The 22378-nt window shown below is 39.0% G+C and overlaps 1 protein-coding gene across 6 annotated transcripts in view; it reads right to left on the bottom strand.

Annotated features, from left to right (window-relative positions):
- Positions 1–22378, bottom strand: part of NAALADL2 (N-acetylated alpha-linked acidic dipeptidase like 2) — a 1264638-nt gene that overhangs the window by 268131 nt on the left and 974129 nt on the right. The window lies entirely within an intron of this gene.

The raw sequence follows: 22378 nt of genomic DNA, 5'->3' as shown, positions 1-22378 counted from the left end.
TGCGGCCCGATTCCAGCTACGCCAACAGAATTTCCAAACGGAGAGGCTGGACAGCGGGAGGCTGGGAGAGGAATAAAGGGTGACTCCACTGTTGGGGGCCTGAACAACCGGGTGACAGTTAAGATGCCCCAGATCGGGCAAGAGACACGCCGTCACGTTATTTCTAAACAAGCCCCCAAGGCGACTTTTGCCACAGCTCCGGGTTTTCATTGCTAGGAATCAGAGAGGGATCACCGCCAGGGAGGTGGACGGTGCCCAGGGGCTCGGGTATAGGTGACTCCAAGCCTCAAGCGGGCTGGCACCCGGGAGCACAAGGGTGCACGTGAACTGTGAGAAGCACGTCAAATGTAGGGTTCGGGAAGCTGATCATGGTAAACGAGTTGGGGGCCAGGCCCCCTGGGCCACTGGAGTCCTCCAAGTTTCTGCTGTGGGCGTTGGGGTGCAGAAGAGCAGAGCAAGAAAGCACCCAGGGAAGTAGGCCCTGGGCCCAGGAACCCCCTCCTTGACCTCTGCCCTCCAAGAAGAAAGTCCCCGGGAAAGCTGGCTTCTGGCACCGTATCCTGAGGAGCAGGGTAAAGCCTACACAAGGCTGCACCCGGATTACACTCTGATCCCAGGTGGGCTTGTGTCTGGCCACTCTTAACGGTGCTTTTGATGCGTTGCATTATTTAAACGGGAAGCCCATGACACCCACATGGCTTTTCTGCCTTGGTACTGCAGGAGCGATCCAAAACCCAGGCCATCATGCCTCGTGGTGAAGAGGCCAACATGTGAAGACAACCAACCACAAAGAGCCAACCTGCTTTCTCAGAGAACACAACCACTTTGGCTCCAGTCCCCCGAATCACATCCTTGCTTTGCTTCCAACTCTTCTCTACCATGAAGTCTCGCCATTACTCCCATTGGTGGAGTACTGCTGACCACTTCTGGTTTGGCCCTGCCTGATTCAAATCAATTTTTTCTCATACTTTTACACTTCTTAGTATATCTGTTTATCTTTTAACAAATACAATCTTTTCTTTCCCACAATCACCTTTCTGAAGTGGCTTAGTATTATTATCATTATTATTATTATTATTAATCCTTTTTCATAAAACAAACCATACTGAGGCTGGAAGAGGTTATTGAAAACTTCTTCTTCTTATTATTATTATTATTATCATTATTATTAATCCTTTTTCATAAAACAAACCATACTGAGGCTGGAAGAGGTCATTGAAAACTTCTTCTTCTTCTTCTTCTTCTTCTTCTTCTTCTTCTTCTTCTTCTTCTTCTTCTTCTTCTTCTTGGAAGAGGTCATTGAAAACTTCTTCTTCTTCTTCTCTTCTTCTTCTTCTTCTTCTTCTTCTTCTTCTTCTTCTTCTTCATCATCATCAGTATTATTAATCCTTTTTTATAAAACAAACCATACTGAGGCTGGAAGAGGTTATTGGAAAACTTCTTCTTCTTTCTTTCTTCTTCTTCTTTTTCTTCTTCTTCTTCTTTCTCTTCTCTTCTTCTTCTTCTTATTATTATTATGTATACTATTATTATTATTCCTTTTTCATAAACAAAACCATACTGAGGCTGGGAAGAGTTCATTGAAAACAACAAACTTCTGCTTCTTCTTCTGTCTTCTTTGTCTTTCTTCTTCGTCTTCATCATCATCATTATTATTAATCCATTTTTATAAAACAAACCATACTGGAGGCTGGAAGAGGTTATGGAAAACTTCTTCTTCTTCTTCTTCTTCTTCTTATTATTATTATTATTATTATTATTATTACTAGTATTATTATTCCTTTTTCATAAAACAAACCATATTGAGGCTGGAAGAGGCTAAGTCATTGACCAAATGTCACCAATACATTGTCAGGCTGGAATAATTCTCTCTAGATGTACATTTTGACATCAATATTGTAGTTGAACGTTGCTCCTGGCTCTCTATTCTCAGCTAAAATAGTTAAAAGGCCAGGAATCATTAAGACACTCGGTAGTAATCAACCTAGAACTAGTCTAAACAGGCAGAGAACACCACTGGCAGGAACAGCCGTTAGCAGCTCTGCTCTCTAAGCAGAGAGCCCCATAATCAAGCTTTCTACCTCCCCTCTCCACACGACAAAAAGCAAAGGAAAAAATTAATTATTTACGCCACCGGTTGAGGCGAGCCGTCTAAACAAAGTAATTTGCTTTTCCTAATTCAGTTGTTAACTGTAGTTCTCATCAGTCCTTGGCCCCATTAACTGTGTTTCTCATCAACACCAAACACACACACACACACACACACACACACACACACACACGGAGTGAAGATCGTCTACATCACTACGTACTTGCGTCTTTATTGGCTACATTATAACATGTAACAGTACTATAATATCTTAAGAATGACTTTGACATTATCAAAACATAATTTAGTTTCTTTACTAAAGGAAGTGAATTGACTTATTGCTTGCTTTTCTAAGAATAAATAGCAACAGTAATTGAGTACATAGGCTCCTTAATTCGGAGCATACAATAGCATTTTACCGTGATGACAGCAGCTCTATAATATGATTAAAATATATCTTGTAAACATGATTAATGTTCCTTGCATGGTATTTGCAAGTAATTATGTCTTTTAAGAGACATTTTATGACTTGAAAGTATTGACTGTTACAACACTGTTCAAACAAACGGCAAACTGTTTTCATAAATATGTATATCTTATGAATGCGATGATTATTATTATTTTCTTTTTCCTAACTGGGCTTCCCTGACAGATGAACTTCTAACATAATAGGAGACATTGCATTCTTTTGTGCGGTCATGTACACGACTCACAGCTAAAGGACATTTATCTGCGTTGTATTCTCTCTTTAATTTCACCCCTTGCCAAATAAAGCATTTGGCTGGGAAACAGTCCTTCTGCTGAGCTGTCTTGCTCCTCAATACATCTGTTTGACTAAGAGACCCGGTTGGCCGTGGTCGGCTCTGCTTCCAGGACCAGCTGCTCTGAAGTGTGAAAGAAGCCTGGTTGTGATGTACATGTCCGTCAGTCCAATTTCATTACCAGCCACTCTTCCCTGCAAAACTAAATAAATCGTACCTCCTCTTATCTGAAATTTCAAGCTTGCGGAGTTGTTTAGAGGACATAATAAAATAATTAATAATATAGAAGCATGTACTCCGTCCAGGACCTGGCACATACATGCTCAGTAAATATTCATTTTCCTTTCTATTCTTCTCAGCCAAAGAAGTCTGCCCTGCTTTCAGTTCTTTTTTTTTTTTAAGGTTTTGTTTATTTATTCATAAGAGACACAGAGAGAGAGGCAGAGACACAGGCAGAGGGAGAAGCAGGCTCCATGCAGGGAGCCTGATGTGGGACTCGATCCCAGGACCCTGGGGTCACACCCTGAGCCCAAGGCAGATGCTCAACGGCGGAGCCCCTCAGGCATCCCCCTGCCTTCAGTTCTTAAACTGAGTCTTCCAATCATACAAACGCATACTCTCCCAAAGTAGCCCATTGCTCTTGCTATAGGCCACCTGTGTTTGAAGCGCCGCTCATCGTCAACCCCATCTAGGAAGACCAAAAGCATTCCTTTGAGATGACTTTAAAAAGTAAACTGGGTGTTATACTATATGTTGGCAAATCAAACTTCAATAAAAACAAATGAAAAAAAAACATTATCACTCAAAAAAAGAAAGAAAGAAGAAAGAAAGAAAGAAAGAAAGAAAGAAAGAAAGAAAGAAAGAAAGAAAAAAGAAAGAAAGAAGAAGAAAGAAAGAGAGAAAGAAAGAAAGAAAGAAAGAGAAAGAAAGAAAAAGAAAGAAAAGAAAGAAAGAGAGAAAGAAAGAAAGAAAGAGAAAGAAAGAAAAAGAAAGAAAAGAAAGAAAGAAAGAAAGAAAAGAAAGAAAGAAAGAAAGAAAGAAAGAAAGAAAGAGAAAGAAGAAAGAAAGAAAGAAAGAAGAAAGAAAGAAAGAAGAAAGAAAGAAGAAAGAAAGAAAGAAAGAAAGAAAGAAAGAAAGAAGAAAGAAAGAAAGAAAGAAAGAAAGAAAGAAAGAAAGAAAGAAAGAAAACAGTACTAGCCCAAGGATGACTCAGGTGAGGTCAAACACAGTCATATAATCAATAATAAAAGGGAGAAAACATTTAAATGATAGGTTAGGAGACATGTAGGCAATTGTTCGTTAAATTCCTCGAAATGAATTAAAAAGAGAAAGACAAGAAAAAGGATTAAGGAATAAGGCTGGACAGAGGAGGTTCATGGGGACTAGAGAAAAATAGGAGAGTGAAAGAAAAAAGAACCAAAGAGGCAAATCAACGGCAATAAAATTCACCGTATGTCTGGTCCGTGGGTTACTATGGGAATGCTCTTTGGAGAACGACTACCTCTTTTTTAGCATTTCGCAAAACATTTCTCAAAACGTCTGTACATACGTTCAACAGGTTAAGTTGCAATTATTAGGATACTTTGGTTGAGAATATATGTCATATCTACAATAAAATTTCGAGGACATAATAAAATGCAACTTGACGTGTAAATCTTTTGCTCAACTGGCACCGTTTCTTAGGAAGGCTTATTTCCCAAGTACTGGTTTTGTGTATCTTCAAAACTCTTATTTCTTGTCCGGGCATGTTTAGTTTAAGGAACAATGCCTGAATTCAGTGGACTCACGCAGCTTGCCTGCCCACGTTCGAAAGATGTGGTTGGAGTGAGCAGAGGAGAAGTTTACAAATATAATCCAATCCCCCTTACCTAGTAAAATGCTTAAGGAAGTTAACGCCCGTGCGGAAGCCAACGAAGGCTCAAGTGGCGATCTCAGCAGGTTACGTTAGATCTATACCAATGGTTTCCTCCCAAAATTCCCAAAGACCAGAGTCAGCATCTCACCCAGATGAGTCTCGTCTAATTTTACTGTTTGTTTTGTTTTTGCTTAAAAGAAATCAGCAATTTCAAATAAAACTAATAGGTTAGTGAACAGGTAGGTAGACACAGATGGATCACTTTTAATGAAGCTTTTTCAACATGATGAAAAGATCCTCTGAGGAATTTCTGAACGTGTCCCATGACCCCGTTGACACAGCACTCTGAAAGGTCACCTCGAAGGGAGCTGGATCTGTATGGCTATACCTGGGGCTCCCCGAGGTGCTGGCAGATGGAAAGGCCGTACCACAGGCCGTGGCCTGCTTTGCCGACTGCACGGGTTTCCCGAGTTCCTTAAAAATGCGTTTGCCTAACTAAAAGCTAGGTCTTCAGCCTATGGATACATATTTTTTTTTTAAAGGTTTTATTTATTTATCCATGAGAGACACAGAGAGAGGCAGAGACACAGGCAGAGGGAGAAGCAGGCCCCATGCAGGGACCTCAATGTGGGACTCGATCCCAGGACCCGGGGTCACACCCTGAGCCCAAGGCAGATGCTCCACTGCTGTGCCCCCCTGGGGCGACCCTATGCCTACATATATGAAGCTAATAATTTCTATGATTCTATCTTCTGAGATACGTTCAAAGATTCAAAATTTAATACCGAACAGCAGCCTCTTGAAAACTTCAGATGTAAGGAGCCTCCTGTGCAAAGTGGAGGATTCACTGAATAGAAAAAAAAAAAAAATCCTTGTAATTTTAACAGACTTAGAATCTAATGATTTTCACATTCACACTGAGATTTTTCTAGATGTTAGCTAATGTGGGCTAATACGCATCCCTTAGATCAGTATATTTTAGTTTCCCTAATTCTTTCCCACTGAAAAGTGAGGGACCTTTTCTTTTCCAACAGTATTTTATGCTCAGGCTCTGCAATGTTATATTAGAAATTTTGCATCTCTAAGCATATAAGATGATGGAACTTTCAGCGAGTGATTTTTTTTTTATTTTTTAGGATTTACACTGAATACATATGCAGGGAAGTTTATGTACAATGACACTCTGATCTTCAAGCTAAATACTATTCTGATTTCTTTCACTGTAGATTGGTTCTAGGACTTTGTATGAATGGAATCATACGATGCGTGCCCTTGTGTCTGACCTCTTTTGCAGATCACAGCCTTTGAGGTTGCATGTATCCATGGATTATTCCCTTTTATCTCTAGGTAGCATTCCATCGTGCGAGTAAACTACGATTTGCTTACCTGTTCCTCCACTGGTAGACATTTCGATTGCTTCCAGTATGGGCCATGCTTGTGCGTATCGTTGTATACACATAGTTTTATGTCTCCTGGACACCTAGTCTTGGGATTACTGGGTCATATGGTTGATACATGTTTATCTTTATAAGAAAACATGAAATCATTATTTCAGGTGGTGGTGAGGCCCGAATATGGTCTCATATTGAATATTCTCATACTTCATAGGAAGCTAACTCTTCTTAGAGAAGTTACCAACAAAAAAAAACAAAACAAAACAAAAAAAAAGGTAACTTTTTTGCTCTCACCGGTGAAGTCTGAGAATTCCCATTATTCAAAAAACTTGTCACTATATGGTGTGTCAACATATAGCCTTTTTGATTTTAGCCACCCTAGCAGCTATATTTATAAAGAGTTAAAAACTATATATTCATCATGTTTGCCCATGAAATACTGATAATATTCACCTTTTGGGCCCGTAATATTTGCCTTTTGGGTGCTCTCTGTTTCTCCCAACACGTCATTTCCTCTCAGTATGAAAAATCATCTTAAGGTTTCTGTGTGGGAAGGAGTTAAGGGCTAACTCAGCAGGCCTGGATTGCTCAAACCCAGCACATTTCACATCTGAGAGATGAGCTCTGAGACCTTGGAATGTTCTGCTTGAGTCTTTTGTGTGCCTGAGGTCCTAGGTCATAAGCTATCCAGTAGTCTGTGCGGCCCACGTGATTTATGTCACCTCCTTGCTGAGGTCTGAGCCCTGATGAGACTCCAGTGTATCTCTATGTCCAGATGCCAGTGGTCCACACCATGAGTGATGGATCTCTGTTGACTGGCCCAAATACCAGGGTTCTGTTGTTTTGTTTTGCTTGGGCTGCTTGGAATCCTCTTCACCCCCAGTCCTACACCTGGTTTTCCTGGGCTTCGGGAGATTTCTTTCAGACCGATGACTACCCAGCTGTAAACTTCAACAGCCACTACCTTGCACATGTTGATGACTTGAAGCACCTGGGATGGAGGTCTCTCAGTTTACCTCCCCTGCTGCCTCACCTCCAGAAATCCCTGTTTTGCACTCGGTAAAATTCTGAGTGCTTTAGAGGAATTTTTCTCATATACCTTCCTTGCCTCCTGCCACAGGCAGTTCCTTCTTTGTGCTCAGGGAAGCTCTGGAGCCCCTCGAGGGGTTTCTTTCTGCAAACCTAACTCAGGACTCTGCAGCTCATCTTGCACTTCTTGAACATCTCCCAGGCTGTGAAGGGATTTCGACAGCCGAGCCCCCAGCCCCCCGCCAGCCCTTGGTCTCTGACCCCGCACGCTCGGTGAAGATCTATGGGGAATTCCAACTCATCGCATCCTCCCAAAGGGTCTGGGAAAACTTCATTTGTTCTGCTGATTCTTCTTCCCTCATGCCTTCCCTAGATCCCTCCTCGTCTTGTCTCTCTGCCATGATTGAAGCAGCTCTTTTCTCCCAGAAAGGATTTACTAGTTTCTGGATTTTAGCTTCTGTGGCCTTCTTTGCAGCCTCAGATCTCAATAGATTTTTATCTAAGATTTTTTTTTTTTAAACTGTGATTAGGTGATCTATCTCACTTGTTTTCATTGTTAGGGTAGGAACAGTGGTCCCAGGCCACTTTTTACAACCCAAGTGGGAAGCAGAAGTCCCATATGTAAGCTTTATTTAGTAAAACACAGAAGGTGCCAGAAAACAAATATCCATTTCTTTGTTCGTTCATGAAATATTATTGAGTGGTCTCTATGTACTCGATAGTGGAAATATAGCAATGAATAAAACCATCCAAGTTCTCTCCTCTCAGGCAGTTTATAGTCTACTGGGGAAAGACATGACAAAATAATTAAGATATATAAAGTGTTAATGTTATGTGTTAAAGAGAAAAATATAAGACCCTAAAGGAGATATAAAATGTCAAGATGGTGGGATGCTGGGTGGGTCAGCGGTTGAGCATCTGCCTTCAGCTCAGGTCATGATCCCGGGGTCCTGGGATCAAGTCCTGCATCCCTCTGCTTCTCTGTGTCTCTGATGAATAAATAAATAAAATATTTAAAAAATGCCAAGATGGCATTTCATATTTCAAATATTGGAACAAGGAATTTCTCACTCAGGTGATTTTGAGTAAAGATCTAAAGAAAGGATAATGTGTCAAATCTATGACTCCTTTCAATCAGAAAAATCGGATATTGGGGATCCCTGGGTGGCGCAGCGGTTTAGCGCCTGCCTTTGGCCCAGGGCGCGATCCTGGAGACCCGGGATCGAATCCCACGTCAGGCTCCCGGTGCATGGAGCCTGCTTCTCCTTCTGCCTGTGTCTCTGCGCCTCTCTCTCTCTCTCTCTCTGTGTAACTATCATAAATAAATAAAAATTAAAAAAAAAAAAAAAAAAGAAAAATCGGATATTGGATAGCTGTGTCTGTCAACGTTCCAGGAATTGCTCTCTGATGCACACTGTTCTTCCCCCAGTTTTCCAACAATACAACCGTCTCCCTGGACAATCAAGCATGTACACCTATAGGTGAAATAGCAACGCAGATACCAACTTGCTTGACTATATACAAATAATAAGAAAAAGAATGTTAAAACACGGTGTCGTGAAAGAGGGCACGTGAGAAGAGGCGCTCTGATATATTGCTGTGATATTTATAGACTAATGATTTTGACCCAGAAATTCAATATTCTGGAATTTATTCTAAGAAAGTGTTAACACACCGCAGATTGGCTACTGCAGGCCTGAAGCCTGGAAAGCTAGTGATGACTTTACAACTTGCCGAGTCATAGCTGCCACCAAGTACATGCACCTGCGTGAGATTAGGAGGATGAACATAAGGCAGCATCTGCTGCTTCTGCTGTGACAGGGTAGTTTCAGAGGCATTGGCTGGCACTGCATGCTCAGCGCAAGCGCTGGGATCCTGGCTCCGTGGTCTTCAAGGTGCAGGTTGTGGGGCGCATTTCTCTTTGCATTATGGCTGAGGCAGTGCGGTCCTAAAGCCAGTGACTGTGAGCTCACTGGATCTTAGGAGAAGTGGTGGGCTCTAGATTCAGTAGTTTGGGCAGTAGCTTCTGGAACCCCATGCTTTCCTATCAAGCAGGCATAGAAATGGCCTTGGAAGGTCTCTATTATCATGCTATCCTATAAGCCATGCCTGGAAAAATGAGAGGTGGTTCCTGCAGCCCTTCCAAAGACTTTGTGATAACTAATTCCATATTAAAAATCTATTTCTGCATAAAGAAATGGCTTCTGTTACATGCAACCATCAGGCGACTGATGAAGGAACTAACTGGAAAGAGGCAAGAGGTATGTACAGCTTACTAGAGAGTCGCAATGTTAATTTAAAAAACAAAATACCTTTGGGGCACCTGGGTGGCTCAGGCGGTTAAGCATCTGCCTTGGGCTCAGGTCATGATCCCTGGGTTCTGAGGTGGGGTCTGGCATCCAGCTCTGCACGGACCTCCCCGCTCAGCAGAGGGTGTGCTTCGCCCCTGGCCCTCCCCCACACTCACACTATGAAGTGAACTCTCACTCACTGTCTCTGAAATAAATAAAATCTTAAAAAGAAAATTTTGCACAGTATATAAATGTTCTTTTTTTAAAATAAATGTTCTTAAAAAAAGAATTGGCTAACAAATGGTAATATAGCTATGACATAAAATAATATGCTTTCGCCAATCGAATTTATTATTTTGAAAAAAAAATCCAAACCTACAGAAAAGCTAGAAGTATTTTACCGTACATTCCCCTATACTTACTTTCATATGATTCACTCATGTAACAAAGATATCATATATATATATATGTGTGTGTATATTAAATGTAAACTATAATGCTTGAGAGGAAAAAAGGCAGTTTCTTTTTCTCGACAATATATCTGTACATATTACACAAAAGAAAATATTCTCACTGGTTTTCTCTGAGCAAAATCATAGATGCTTGTTTTTACTTTTGCCCAAGTGATGCTTATAATTTTTCTACGAAGACCGTAATAAACAAAAAGGAGCTAAATTAAGGGTCAGGGAATTCTTTGTAGTGTATACAGTTCTTTATTAAATTCCTATTTCTAGGATAAAGTGAGAATGCCAGTCACCTTTGTGGATTTTTCACCAAGCTAGAGCCTGTGACCTCACCTTGGGATCATGCAATATCTTATTATTTTCTTAACCTGTAAATTACCTACTGAATATTATTGAAACTTGCTTGACATTTTGGATGATATGCCATATACAACTGGAAAATAAGTCACTTTATTTCAAAGATGACTGAGCTTCATGTAAAACGTGATTTAAAAAGTAATATCCTTCATTCAATTTCTGAAATTTTCAAACCAAATAATTTTGGATGACTTTACTTAAAAAAAAAATAAAGTATACTGTGGACAAGGGCACCAGTTCTGGTGCTGTAATCCTAAAGTAGCTTTTCTTTAAAATCCTCCCTGGATTCACGTCTCTTTCAGTTTTACGTCTGGGTCACCGTCATCGTTAAGTCTTTCTGTGGTAACCACCGACCTTCCCAGATGAATGAGTCGGAACTCTTCAGGTGAGATGGTCACCGTAGAGGAGTGTCTACACCTGCTCTCCGCGGTGACACAGTCACAGGGCCATGGGAGGTCGTTGTGAACATCCACGCTGAACTTCAAGGTGTCACGGTCGCTTATATTAACCAAGTGCTCACATCTAACATATAAAGTACAGCTTAGAGATCTGGAGCTGGAAGGTCTATAGATAGTGAACAATAAACCTGAAAGTTAACAACCCAGAAACTAATTGCAGGCCCCCAGGTACATTACAACTAGACAAACAAACACAAATAAATAGAGGACGCACTCACAAGTGAATGTCCCTATAAATAACTGCCCGTAAAAATGTTGAGTCCCCCCTCACCACACCTATGCAACGCTTGAGCGCCTTAAGATGATCCATCCTATTTGACAATTCTTCCATAGGCTGCATTGAAATGATTTCTCTGCTCCTTGGAGACATACAGAAAACTGCTATCACGGCCTTCAGGGGTAGTGTGGTTTCAGGGTGAAAATAGCTTGATTTCTTCTGCTGTTCGATTTTATGTTATCACCCTGGTCTTAAAATTCTAATTTTCCTACTAAAAAAATACAGTTAACAGTGGTTACTGTGGAGAGATTAGTGTCAAATTATAGGATGCTTAAGGCTATGAATTTGCAGGTGAAATTCCAGATCAAAGGGAAGGGATAATCAGCGCCTTCGAGTCTTATCAACACTGTGGGTTGAGGTGCGTTTCAGAAAAAGTGAACGCGGATTGTCGATCTTGCCCTTTGAAAAAAATCCATTTTCAAAGTGAAGGGATTGAATATTCATTTTAGCTTCTGTAAAATTCCAACCTAAAAGGGTGCATACGGGGTTTGGTTAAAACAGCATTTCCTTGACTGTTTTCACCAGATGAATGTAGGAGAAAAGTTCTAGAACCAAACAAGCTTGGGAAAGACTGCATGTTCTATTTACCTCTGGATCTTTGCCATGCGTAAGACGCACACCGAAGGCTCTACTTAGTACATCTCTCACAACACACACTGGGAAAGACTAGTTTACAGCAAGATTCATTATCATGTTTATGTGTTCAACCTTTCCTTTAACATTATTACACCAAGTTCCTTTTGCTTCAGAGAACACCTTTTTTAGCGAAGCCTTGATTTCATTTATTTTTACCAAGAGCCTATTGAGATTTCTCATTTTAGATTGTTTTCTGAAAGTCATTTAAATCACATATATTTTAAGACCTACAAAATGATGATTTCATATACATATATGTGGCGAAATGATCATCCAGGTCAAGATAATTAACATATCCATCAGCTCACATAGTGAACGCAGGTAACTGTGTGTGTGTGTGTGTGTGTGTGTGTGTGTGTGTGTGTAGAATGCCTCAGATCTACCCTAAAACCTAATACAAAACTGTATTATCAACTATAGTCACCATGCTGTACATAGTTCAGTTCCTTTTTTTTTTTTTGCATTTAGATATCCAACCTTCCCAGCACCATTTATTTTATTTTATTTTTTTAAACATTTACTTATTTATTCATGAGAGACACAGAGAGAGAGGCAGAGACACAGGCAGAGGGAGAAACAGGCTCCATGCGGGGAGCCCGACGCGGGACTCAATCCCAGAATGCTCAACTGCTGAGCCACCCAGGGAACCCCAGAGCAACACTTATTTAAAAGTATGTTCCTGATACCCTGTCAATAATTAGCTGACCATATATGTGTGGTTTATGTCCATATTCTCTGTTCTGGTCCACTGGCCTATGTGCCTGTTTTTATGCCAGCATCACTGTTTTCATTAACACAGCTTTGTAAGACAGCTTGAAATCAGAGAGTGCGATACTCTCAGACTTGTTCTTCTTTGGTAGGATTACCTCGGCTCTTTGAGGTCTTTTGTGGCTCCATACAAATTTTAGGACAGTTTTGTCTATTTCTGCGAAAAATGCTATTGGAATTTTGAAAGAGATCGCCTTGAGTCTGTAGGCCACTTTGTAAAAGCATGGACGTTTTTAGTAATGGTAATTCATCTAAACTAAGAACATGAATTATCTTTCCACTTATTTGTGTCTTCTTCCATCCTTTTCATCAATGGCTTAATAGTGTTCAGTGTACAGGTCTTTCACCTCTTTGATTCATGTCATACCTAAGTATTTTACTGTTTTCAGTACTATTGCAAATGGCATTGCTTTTATTAATTTTTTTTTTAAGATTTTATTTATCAGGATGCCTGGGTGGCTCAGTGGTTGAGCATCTGCCTTTAGCTCAGGTCATGACTCCAGGGTCCTGGGATCAAGTCCTGCAACAGGTTCTCCATAGGGAGCCTGCTTCTCCCTCTGCCTATGTATTTGTTTCTGTGTCTCTCATGAATGAATAAATAAAATATTTGAAAAAAAAATATTTATTTATTTGAGGGAGAGAGACCGTGAACACAAAAAGGGAGCCTGCTTCTCCCTGCTGAGCAGGGAGCCTGACCCAGGGCTGGATCCCTTCCGGATCTCCACGATCATGACCTGAGCTGAAGGCAGATGTTTTAACTCACTGAGTTGCTTTTAAATTTATCTTTCAGATAATTAATTGTTGGTATACAGAAACAAATTATTTTTTTAATGAACCAAATGAGCCATTCGAATACAAAATATCAATATAAGTACAAAATTGCTTGGTTAGAATGCTACTTAAAAACAGAACAAACAAGCAAAGGAGTCATAATTTATACAACTTCCTTGGGGTAAGCACATGCCAATAGAAACTAAAATTATCTCAGTAATTGTATTTGAAAAGGTGTGTTTGTTTGTATTAAGTAGACTCCACGCTCAGCATGGAGCCCAACGCAGGGTCAAAGCTCATGACCCTGAGATTAAGACCTGAGATCAAGAATCACTTGCTTAACCGACTGAGTGACTCTTGATGACCCAGGTGCTGCTGAAAAGGTGGGTCGTTTAAGGCATGAAATCACATCTGTTTAACTTATTTTCATTACTCATAATAAAAATTTTAGATAAAATGTCGTCCATCGTAAGGACAAAGCATTACTACTGTAATCGCTATATAGATAATTAACTGATGACATCAGTGGTAGGTTTTTAACCAAAATATATTAAAGATCAGGAGGGGAAAGAGGACAATTAACTCATCAGACCTAAGTTTCATTGTTTTAACTGGTACACTCTATTATATTGCAATAATGATGCTGTGTAGGTGAAAGTTGTACCCAGCCGGCCAGCAAGGGTGATTCACTAACTTCCCCTGAGTAAATGGCCATTCTATTGAGTTCTGTAGGGTCTGGTGTCTAATATACCAACCCAAAAGTCACAGACTAACACTAACTCAGCTAAAGCCACTTAAGAACATGATATTCATTTCTTGATGCATGAATGCATTCACACTATACATGTTAATATTTCAATATCTCTAATTTAATTGTCTGCACTACTCTTTGGCTAGGTCATCCAAATACTTAAACCATCTGCTTTCTAAAATTCGGGGTTTTACCCAGCATCTAAGGCTTCCCTTGATATCTAGATTCAGATAAAAAAGGGATTTATAAATTGCCAGCATATACTGAACAGAAAACCTTGTAAAACAATAATAAACTGGAGGGATTGCTGGGTTTTAACACAAAGAAAAGTATTGTAAACCTAGGAGATAGATGAACCTGCCAATAGACTCACAATGTTAAATGTGAGACTTTATGGAAGTGGTAAATTAGGGTAAGATAGGATTTTAAATCAGTTTATTAGTGTTTATGGTCACTTCTGTCAGCTACTGGTAGTGGAAGCAGCGGAAAGGAAGATAAATTAAGTAGAATTAAGCAGAATCCACGGAAAAGGGGTGTAATTTAGTGTGAGCAAGAAAAAAACGGAGAATTTCTCCCCTTAAAAAAACTAAAGAGAGAAACTATCAAGGATAGAACCAAATCCACAAACAAAAACTATGCCATGCATCATGAGAGACAAGTCAGTGGAGAACGTCTCAAAGTCCATTCTACGCTTGTGTTTTATAGCATGGAGAGCAGACTTCAAGCTTTGTTTCCGTACTCTCTTAAAATTCTCAACAAAAGAGAGAGAACGAGAAAAGACATTCTACTGCCATCCCTTTTGCACGCTTACCACGCCGCATCTTTGTCAATATTAGAGACTCAGGTGTGTCCTCCGGAAATGTCCAGGACAAAACCCAGCCAGCCAATGTGACCATATTGGGAGGGAGAACCTTTGACAAGGTCATTAGGGTTAAATAAGAACATAAGGATGGAGCCCCAGTCTAAGAGGACCGGTGTCCTTATAAGAGGTTGAAGAGTCTCCGGGAATGAGCGTGCATGGGGAAGACCACGGGGAGGCACTGTGAGAGGGCAGCTCTCTGCAAGCCGAGGACAGAGGCCCTAGGACAAAACGTACCCTCTCTGGATCTTCGCTTGGACTTCCAGCCTCCAGAAGTGTAAGGGAATACATTTCTGTTCTCTAAACCACCCGGTCTGCGGTACTCTGTTATGGGGGCCCAGGAGACTGGGGCCAGTGATTTTAATTGCACAGTGTATACAAATAAAATCAAGGGGGGGGGAAGCATTTTATTTAATGACTCTGTTATTTGAAATTCAGGCTTCTAGAGACTCAAACGTTTCAACCAATTACCTGCTGGGGCTACAACGTCTCCTACATCTTGTTTCTAGCCCTAGAACAATACCCTTCCCACAAGAGAAGAAGATCTGAGGCAGAGCAGAGTTGCACTTGGTTTGAGCAAGGACATGGAAACGCGCATCAGTTGTGGGCACTGAAAAGAGGCGCTGGTAGTTCCCTAGAAGGGCAGTTCCTTGATGTGATCCAAGTATGGAGCTTTGACAAGACAGACTTAAATTTCCTCAAGATTCTGAGTGCACTCCACCTTTCTGCCACTGTTGTAGAATGATGATTCTGGATTTAACCAACTTCCTTGCCTCTTTCCTCTGAGTTCCAGGAGAGCACCTACCACCCTCACCCCTATATTTTACCATATTTATGCATGTCTGAAGTTCATAGTAAAGTCCTAAATTCCTGGGCCAACATGGACATTTCATCTAGTAATTGTGGTCTCTACGACCCCCACAGCAATGCCATGCACAGTTCGGTTCTTTATAAATATTTATCACATTGCAGAGCTCTGCAACAGACTGGGGGTGTTCATAAGGAGGTAATATCGTATGTAGTCTGGTTCTGGACTCAAGGCGTGAATGAATGCAGTTGAATTAAAATATATGTACTATATTTCCTGGTGGGTAGTTCTTGGTACTAAAAAAATAAAATGTGGAAACTTTTTACAAAAACACTATAAAAGTAAAAAAAAATTATATATATATATATATATATATATATATATATATATATATATATATATCTGCTGCTGCTTTTCAGAGACTTAAAAAAAAAATAACACTGTCTATCCTGTAGACTGTTTCATAATATTGAGGCAATCCTTTGGTTTGGATCAGGTTTGCCAGTGTCTGGCAGGTGCTTCAAAAGTGACATTTAAGAAGAATATAGCTAGATTGACTACTTTCATATGTACGAACACTTCAGGCTTTCCCGAAATAACCTCTTAGAAACTTCCTCACTATTTACTTGAGACTTACAGAGCACTGACTAATATATGTATGGTCAAATTCTGTTTTTCTAAAGGCAAAATCAATACCTTCTGTGAACTATGAAATATGATTTCAAAAAATAAATGTGAGGGATCCCTGGGTGGCTCAGCAGTTAAGCATCTGCCTTTGGCCCAGGGCGTGATCCTGGGGACCCGGGACTGAGTCCCACTTCGGGCTCCCTGCATAGAACCTGCTTCTCCCTCTGCCTCTCTCTCTCTCTCTCTCTTTTCTCTCTCTCTTTCTGTGTCTCTCATGAATAAATAAAATCTTTAAAAAATAACAAAAATAAATGTGAAACAGCAGTGTAATACACAGAGGGATGTGTGGGTTTGTATTGCAACCTAATATTTAAAATTATTATGTAGGGAGAAATCTTATTTTATCTTGAGTTTCATAACTGACTTTGCGTGGAGGTGGTTGCATTTCATTAATGACGAGGGCATTGACCTGTGTATCCTTTATTGTACATTTAGGGACCAATAGGAATTGTTTTCAAGAAAGAGTTTTCTTCTAAAAAAGTGGATCTTGTGAAGATCATTTACTCTTGCCTCATTTAGGGGCCTGGGTACTCCACACCTGTAGAATATTATACCATCCATAGTGTTTGTATATATATATATATATATATATGAATATTCACTATATATATACACTATATATATACACACAGAGTGGAGAGAGAGAGAGAGAAGGGGTAGTAAGGGCTCGAATGTTTGTGAATGAGAGGATAATGAAGGTTTATAATGTGCCTTCAATATCACTACTAAACGAAGTTCACCATGTTTTATATAAAATACTGGAACAATAAATACCATTTAGGAGATTTCAGTGAGATTAATATGTAAGATGTGTTGCGACCAGGAAGAGAGTGAAATATCAAGCCACAGACTAGAAGAGGAATTCACAATATATGATATATGACCAATAAAAAAAACTGGAATTGCGCATATATAAAGAACTCTTACATATGGGTTAGACAATGATGAACAATTATCTTTTTTTTTTTCAAAAAGGAAAATACTTAAGTGATCCTTTACGATATCCACACGATTAATCATCAAAGAAATTCAGATTAACACCCAGAAAGACATACTCACATACATCAATGCGTTGCTACAGGGCAACTATATTCACACATTGCTGGTGGTCCTATAATCAATACTTTGGGAAATGTTTTGGCAGTGTCTATTAGAGCTGATCATGTGTCTACCCTGTGACCTAGTGATTTCATTTCTAGATAAATACCTAAGAAAAATGAGTGTGCTCATTCTACCAACACCATAAGAATAATTATAGCAACTATATTCATTTTACCTAAAAACTAGAAATAATCATCCAAATCCAAATGACCACCGACCATGGAGTAAAAAGTAGGAAATTCACACCAGAATCTCATATAGTACTATGTAGATGAGATTTTAAAATTTAACCAAATTTAAAATATTTTACTGGATCTTACCAAAAATTCTTAGTTTTCTGTAATTGACATACTTCTTTGATGTCCACAATGCACATATTAACATTACCGTTATAAGCTGAAAAAGTTATTTCACTGTATTTTTGCATAGCAAAATGCAAAAGAAAAATAAATATTAATAGAAAGTTAACATTTTTTGCGAAGGAAATAGGTAATTTATATTTTAAAAAAACATATTCATTTACAAAATGGGGATTTTAAGAAAAATATTTTTTTTTTTAGTTTTTTGAATTGAGTTTTTTTTTAAGTTTTTTTTTGAATTGAGATTTTTAATTCTAAAACTTACAAGCTAATTTAAGTGACAATGATTTTTTTTTTTGGTAAAATTATTGGTAGCACAAAAGAAGCAGAAATGTAGATACAAAATATTAACAAAACTAACAGAAAGAAATCAACCACGTAAAGCCTTAGTTCTTGCCTCTTATTTACCATTCAGTGGGCACCTCACTGGTGAGTTATTACTCCTTTCAGAGACAAAATGAATTTATTAGTTATCACTGTTATAATTTTTAAAATTTCACTATTTTTTAGGTTTTTTTTCAAGCTATAATGAACATTTCCAAGTAAACACCAAAGAAGAAAGAGCGGTAGAATTAACTCACAAGTTCCTATTACCGAGCTTTGGTAATCATCTGTTTTCATTATTCTCCAGGTAATATTTTTTTTTTCAGGTAATATTTTTTTAAGGACACTCTTTCATGAATTTTAAGAAAAACTTATAGTCATTAAGCAGTTCTGAATCTTCGAAAGATTTTATCCTCTCCACTCAGGATAATTTAATTCAAATTTAGTAGAATAGTTTCAGGGAATTCTTTCCTTAATGTCAGTGCTTTTATCTCTCTTTGTTTCAAAATCAAAGTTAGAGTACCAAGCTGAAGGAAGAGCTCCAGAGGTACTGCATTCATCAAAGACATGGCTGACTTGTTATCCTTGTCACCTAGATGTTGTAAAACTACTGACACGGGTCACAACATAGACATATTTAATTTTTTTTTAATTTAAATTCAATTTAGTTAACACATACTGTATCATTAGCTTCAGGGGTAGAATTTAGTGACTTATCAGTTGCATACAACACCCAGTGCTCATTCCATCACGTGCCCTCCTTAATGCCCACCTTCCAGTTACCCCGTCCCCCACTAACCTCCCCTCCAGTGACCCTCCGTTTGTTTGCTATAGCTAAGAGTGTCTTATGGCTTGCCTCCTTCTCTGATTTTGTCTTATTTTATTTTTCCTTCCTGTCGTCCATGTTCATCTGTTTCTTAAATTCCACATATGAGTGAGATCATACGGTATTTCTTTCTCTGACTTATTTTATTTAGCATAAAACCCTCTAGTTCCATCCATGTCATTGTAAATGGCAAAATTTCATTATTTTTGATGGCTAAGTAATATTCTTTTGTATATATATATGTATATATATGTATATTTGTGTGTGTGTGTGTGTGTGTACATATATATATAACACATCTTCTCTATCCATTCATCTGTAGATATACATTTGGGCTCCTTCCATAGTTTGGCTGCTGTGGACACTATCACTATCAACATTGGGGTACCTGGGACTCTTTGAATCACTATTTTTGTATTCTTTGGATAAATACCTAGTAGTGCAAGTGCTGGGTCATAAGGGAGTTCTGTGGTTAACTTTCTGAGGAACCCCCACACTGTTTTCCAGAGTGGCTGCTCCAGTTTGCATTCCCACCAACAGTGCAAGAGGGCTCCCTTTTCAAGATGGACATATTTTAAAAATCATTATGCTAAAGAAGAGAAGCCACACAGAAAGGCCTATATACCGAAGGATTCCGTTGTTCATGCTATTCTGAAAGACAAAACCATTTTGGCCCAAGTCAGATCAGTCTTTGTCAGGAGCTAGGAATGAAGAGAGGAGACTGAATGCAAAGGGCTCTGATGGGACTTTTGGGGATGGAAATACTGTATATCTTGATTGTGCTGGTGTTTACATGTTTGTACACATTTGTCAAATTTCATCATCCTAGATACATAAGAAGGGAGAATTTGAGGGGCTCCTGGGTGACTTAGTCGGTTAAGCATACAACTCTTGGTTTCAGCTCAGGTCCTGACCTCAAGGTCATGGGATCAAGTCCCACAGCAGGCTCTGCACTCAGTGGGGAGCCGGCTTAAGATTCTTTCTCCTTCTCCTTCTGCCCCTCCCCTTGCTTGCACACACTGTCTCTCTCTCTTAAATAAATACATCTCTTTTTTTATTTTTTTTAAAGATTTTATTTATTTATTCATGAGAGACAGAGAGAGAGAGAGAGAGAGAGAGAGAGGCAGAGACATAGGAAGAGGGGGAAGCAGGCTCCCTGCAGGGAGCCTGATGTGGGACTTGACCCCAGGACCCCGGGATCATGCCCTGAGCCAAAGGCAGACGCTTAACCACTAAGCCACCCAGGCATCCCAATACATCTTTAAAAAAAAAGGGGGGGGGTGGATTTTACTTTATGTAAACTATTATTGTAATTCATCCAGTAAGTCTAACTGAAACAAAAATAATAGCATACTAAGGTCTAATGGACCAAGGACAATGAAACTATCACCCTCCTTAATAGAGATAACACATTATTAATGAAATTTAAATGTCTCTGGTATTTGATTTAGGGTGACCATTTCACAGTTTTGTTTTTTATCAAGCTTATAATCCATTAAAATATCCTATATCTGTCTAGATTTTTAAAATAAATGCAGTACTTTGTATTAATCTTTAAAGATTCCATCTGACATATTTAATTCCATGACATGAACGTAGAGAGGTATTTCTGATTCTGTACATGGTTATACAAGAGTATATTGTGTATGATCTTATGTCATCCACAATTCAGTCAGCATGCTTTATAAAAAAAACATTGTTCTTTGTAGAAAAATCATTTTTAATTTGTTTTTGTTTGGTTGTTTGGTTTAGAATAGATAATATGAAACATGTATTTGTATATGGTAAGATCTAAGTAAGCTGATGAACTACAAAGTCCTGAAGACTGATAAAGCGCTTTGCAAGTTAAGTTATATATATTCTGTTATAATTAGTTCCTTTAAAAAAAGACATGTATTTATTTGAGAGAGAGAGAGAGAGAGAGAGACTGGGGTGAGGGGCAGAGGGGGAGAGAGAGAATCTCAAGTATACTCCCTGCTGAGCATGGAGCCTGATGAAGGCCTTGATTCCACAGCCCTGAGACTGTGACCTGAGCCGAAATCAAGAGTCAGATGCTTAACCGACTTGAGCCACCCAGACGCTCCAGTTCCTTTTATTTTTTGAAAGGATCATTTTCAATCTTTCTTTTTTGAAATGCCACTAGTGTTGAATTATTTTAAGTTATATAAATTACTGTGAGGTTTTGTTTCTTTCAATTCTCTTCATCTTTCTATTTTTACGTGTCCTTATATATTTTAAAGAAAAGTGGCATTAAATTATTATATGTAAATCTGTCTTAAATTTCCATATTTACTTGTTTTGTGTTAATAAAACTCAATACAGACAGTTAAGTAATACTCATTTTTTTTAAATTTTATTTATTCATGATAAAGAGAGAGAGATAGACAGAGACACACAGAGAGGCAGAGACACAGGCAGAGGGAGAAGCAGGCTCCATGCAGGAGCCCGACATGGGACTCGATCCTGGGATTCCAGGTTAACGCCCTGGGTGAAACACAGGCACTAAACTACTGAGCCACCCAGGGATCCCCATTATACTCATTTTTTTAAATTGCATATACTGGGATGCTTGGGGGTGCTCAGTGGTTGAGCATCTCCCTTCATCTTGGGTCGTGACCCCAGGGTCCTGGGATCGAGTCCCACATCGGGCTCCCCGCAGGAAGCCTGCTTCTCCCTCTGTGTGTGTCTCTGCCTCTCTCTCTATGTCTCTCATGAATAAATAAATAAAATCTTTAAAAAATTAAAAAATAAAATAAAAATTGAATATGCTTTTGTTTGAATTTGTGATAATCCTACCTTTCTAATTTGTCCTATAGTCAACATACATAGGCTCTCTCTCAATTGAAAGGAAATTTTCTTTGAATAAATTGGAATTTATATACCAATTCTCAAATTAGTATAGAAACATTTTCAACCATAGAACAAAAGTTTTCTCCCCCAAACAGATAAGAAGGTACATCTTCCATGTCACTATCCATTATTGAGAAACCATGTCATACTTTTAGATAATTAGGCTTAAATTCTAGTATTTTGCAGTTCTGTTATAAGATGTGCAAAGGTATTCTAAAAGCAGTATATTCTCAGACATTTCTATAGATAGATATTTCTATAGATTTGACAGTCCTTATTAGTTTGTTATTTCTATTTGCTTATGAGTCTCACCGATTCCATATCTTCCGAGGTTCTCAAAATACCAATATTGTAACATATGAGACAGAAAAGAAATTTTCAACTGACCCTCCCCAGTTGCCAGATACTTGAACTCACACTTTCTTCCTGGACACTCACTTGTACAGAAATAGCTTAACTTCCTAACAGAGACATGTGCAGCTGAGTTTCTTCTGAGTTTTTTCCAGGCAGGTACGAGTCACAGAATGCAAAGCAGTATAAAGCACCTGAGGAAGTCACTTACAGACCTGCATATAATTTAGGACACGCACAGTGGGGTTTGGCTGTTCTCAAATGTACGGATTTATCTATTTCATCTCTCATAATATCTTCTTTATTATACTA

This window comes from Canis lupus, chromosome 34 (genome assembly GCF_003254725.2).
Source record: "Canis lupus dingo isolate Sandy chromosome 34, ASM325472v2, whole genome shotgun sequence".
NCBI classification, from domain to species: Eukaryota; Metazoa; Chordata; class Mammalia; order Carnivora; family Canidae; genus Canis; species Canis lupus.
This window is presented reverse-complemented; position numbering and strand designations above follow the sequence as displayed.